General features: G+C 61.1%; 1 protein-coding gene across 1 annotated transcript in view; it reads left to right on the top strand.

Annotated features, from left to right (window-relative positions):
- The window catches only part of SLC9A3R2 (SLC9A3 regulator 2), a 31,278-nt gene that overhangs the window by 2,752 nt on the left and 25,269 nt on the right, over positions 1-3,257 (top strand). The window lies entirely within an intron of this gene.

A 3,257-nucleotide genomic window follows, 5' to 3' on the forward strand; every position in this document is an offset into this window, starting at 1 on the left:
GGCCTGCTCGCCAGCCTCTTCAGCAAGGAGCTGCTGGGCATCCCCTCCTCCTCCTCCCTGGGGCCCTGCAGGGGCTGCACTGCCAGCTCGGTCTCTGTCCCCTCACACTGGGGATGCTGGCCCAGAGGTGGCCACTGGGCTGCCAGGAGGAGATCCATGGGGAAGTCAGGAAAGCTCTGTGTCCTCAGGAGCCCCCCGTGCAGAAACCCCCGTGCAGATAAGGGTGATGCTGGTGTGAGGCAGCAGAGGGGCTCCCACCTCTGGTGTTTCCCTCTGGAGCTGTTTGGAGTCTTGCAGAGAAGCCTCCCCCTTCCCTGAGCCAGCCTTGGAAGCTGTGCTTTGTTTTCCTTTATTCCCTGCCTGGTTTGAAGCTCTGTGTGTGTGAGGGTGGTGCTGGCTGTGTTTCCCCGGGGCTGCAGCCCCCTGGGACAGGAGCCGTTCCCAGGGACAGGGTGGCTCTCACCCGGGGCATTTCCTGCCCTGTTCCCTGCGCTGGTCGGGCTCCAGCAGCGGGAGCTGACGGGAAGCCAGGCTGGGGAACAGGACGGTCCTTTCCGGCCTTTGGGCTGTGGCTCCTCCGAGGAGAGGGTGGGACAGGGAGAGCAGGGCTGCGAGGGGGGAGGAGAGCCCCTGTTCCCCCCAGAGGGGCTTTTCCTGGGCACTCGCTGTGCTGGACAAGGGGAGCTGGCTCCAGGGGTGATTCTCCCCTCGTGGGGATGGGGTTGGGCTGCTGAGCACCTTGGCGTGGTTTGTTCCTGCCCCGGCCGCTCTCAGGAGAGCTGGGCACTGCCAGCTGTCCTGCCAAGGTCACTTCTCCATGCCAGAGCCGTGTGTGACTCTGGGTGAGGTCAGGGGTGGCCGGAGCAGCAGGACCTGCATCCTGCTCCTGTGCCTTGCTCAAGGTGGTGAAACCTGCCCCAGGCTCCTGCTCTGGTTGCTGTGTCCCTCTTGCAGGCTGCCAGAGCAGCAGGAGGCCAGGGCATGGTGCAGAAGGGGTGGTGGGCCCTGATTTCTGCCCTGCACCGTGTCCCCCCATGGGGCAGCTCGAGCCTGACCCTGACCCAGCGGCTCACAGGCACTGGAATGTGCAGCTCCTGAGTGTGCGGGGTTTTTGGGAGGTTGCTGCTACTGCAGTGAGGCTGGGATACACCCAGGGATTTGTCACCAGCCAGATTTAGGGCTTTTCTGAGCTTTCCTGGAGGCGTGCAGTGAAGGAGAGGAGGCAGCTCCTTCCCCCTGCAGACCTGTGGCCCCAAGCTGTCCCTGTGGGAGCTGGGGCTGCTGCTCCAGGCTGCTCCAGGGAGCTGCATTTTTGTCAGCAGCATTTGTTTATAGAAAGCCTGGAGTTTTCCTGGATTGGAGGCCGGGGTTGTTCCGGGCAGCCTGAGGAGAGGAGCAGCTGAAACAAAACCAGGAGGGAAATCTGGTGCTGTGATGGAGCAGGGAGGGTGGGCACAGCCCTGCCACCCGCCCGGAGCTGCCCTGGGTGGGGAGGTCACCGTGCACCCCGGCAGGGAGCTGTGCCCAGCACCTCGTGCTCCAGGAACCTCGGTGATGCCATGAATAATTCAGCATGTGTTTAAAATCCTGCCCGGGGAGCAGGTCAGCAGGGCTGGCAGCCAGCAGCTGTGCCTGTCACAGCTCTGCTGTCCCCTGTGTGGCTGTGGTGGCACAGGGAGCCAGGGCTGCCCTGCCCTGACCCACAGCATTGTGCCCATTCCTGTCTCTGCTGGGCTGGGGGGGTTTGTCCCACTCTGTCCCCTGGCAGGGCACGTGTCCCCCGTGCCAGGTGCTCCCCTGTCCCCAGCAGGCTCTGGTGGCCACCCGGCTGTTCCCAGGGCTCTGGCTGTGCCCTGCCTGGGGTGCACAGGTGGGTTTGGGGGTCCCAGCGTGCCAGGGCTGCTCTGGGTGCTGGCTGTGAGCTGCTTTAGTGGCAAAGGTGCCTTTGGGCCGTGGCTGGCTGTGATTCCTCACCTGGGCTGGTGGTGTGGAAAAGGCAGGGGAGCTGCAGGGCTGCCAGCACCTCACCTGGGTGCTGCTGCTCCTTCCAGAGGTGTCCGTGGTGGGCAGGTGTCCTGGCAGCACCTTTGCATGGCTGTGGCTCTGCTGTCCCACTCCTGCTGGGCACTGGGACCCCGTTATGGCCATTAGGGGTGTCCTTGGGACTTGCTGCCTTCTCCAGGTGTGTTTGTAGGAGAAACAAGAGCAACAGCAAAGCCAGAGAGGCGTTGGGGGTGATGCAATTCCCTTCCTTCATGCTCTGGTCTGCAGGGGGTGGGTGTGCAAAGGGACCTTTACAACCTTGGGGAAGGATAAACTTCTCCAGGGTTTATCCTTTGGAGGACAGACCCACATCTTGGCGCTGCTGGATTCAAGCCTGTTGAGTCTGGGAATTGTAATGGGGGGAATTAGTGGCTGGTTGTGCTGGGGAGGGATGTGTCACCTGAGGATCACTGCTGGCAGGAACTGGAGGAGCGTGATGGTGGCAGGATGGTGTCCCTGGGGTGACAGGGGAGGGCTGGCAGCTCCTGAACCCCTGTGTGTGTCTGGGGCCAGCTGTGCTGCTCTCTGAAGGACGAGGGACCAGGTGTGGGGTCAGTGCTGACCTCGAGGCAGTCAATATTTACCCTTCTCTTTGGGCCAGGAGTAAGAGCTTGTGTCTGTTGCAAATAAACCCCTCGTGCTGTGATGTCTCCTGCCTCAGCTCTGTGAGGGGAGTAACTCAGGACAGATGTCCTGTGTGTGTCTGGGGCCAGCTGTGCTGCTCTCTGAAGGACGAGGGACCAGGTGTGGGGTCAGTGCTGACCTCGGGGCAGTCAATATTTACCCTTCTCTTTGGGCCAGGAGTAAGAGCTTGTGTCTGTTGCAAATAAACCCCTCGTGCTGTGATGTCTCCTGCCTCAGCTCTGTGAGGGGAGTAACTCAGGACAGATGTCTCTGGAGCACTTTGCCAGCTCAGCTGAGGCCCAAAATTTAGGGCTTGTAGAATAACCACAGAGATGTAATAAAACCAAACATGAGCAGAAATGTCTGCAGCAATTATGCAATTTAAAAAAAATAAATAAGTGGATGGTTTGAATTAAAGCACTTCCCTGCAGCATCTCCCACTGCCCGCGGCAGGCTGGGCGCTGCGGGAGCGGGAGGTGGGAAGGGTGGCACAGCTCAGCCCTGGCACAGCTCAGCCCTGGCACAGCCCAGCCCTGGCACTGCCTGCTGAGGCTCCTGCTGGGCAGGGAGAGCTGTGTGGAACCCTCTGT

Source organism: Geospiza fortis, unplaced genomic scaffold (genome assembly GCF_000277835.1).
Source record: "Geospiza fortis unplaced genomic scaffold, GeoFor_1.0 scaffold213, whole genome shotgun sequence".
NCBI classification, from domain to species: Eukaryota; Metazoa; Chordata; class Aves; order Passeriformes; family Thraupidae; genus Geospiza; species Geospiza fortis.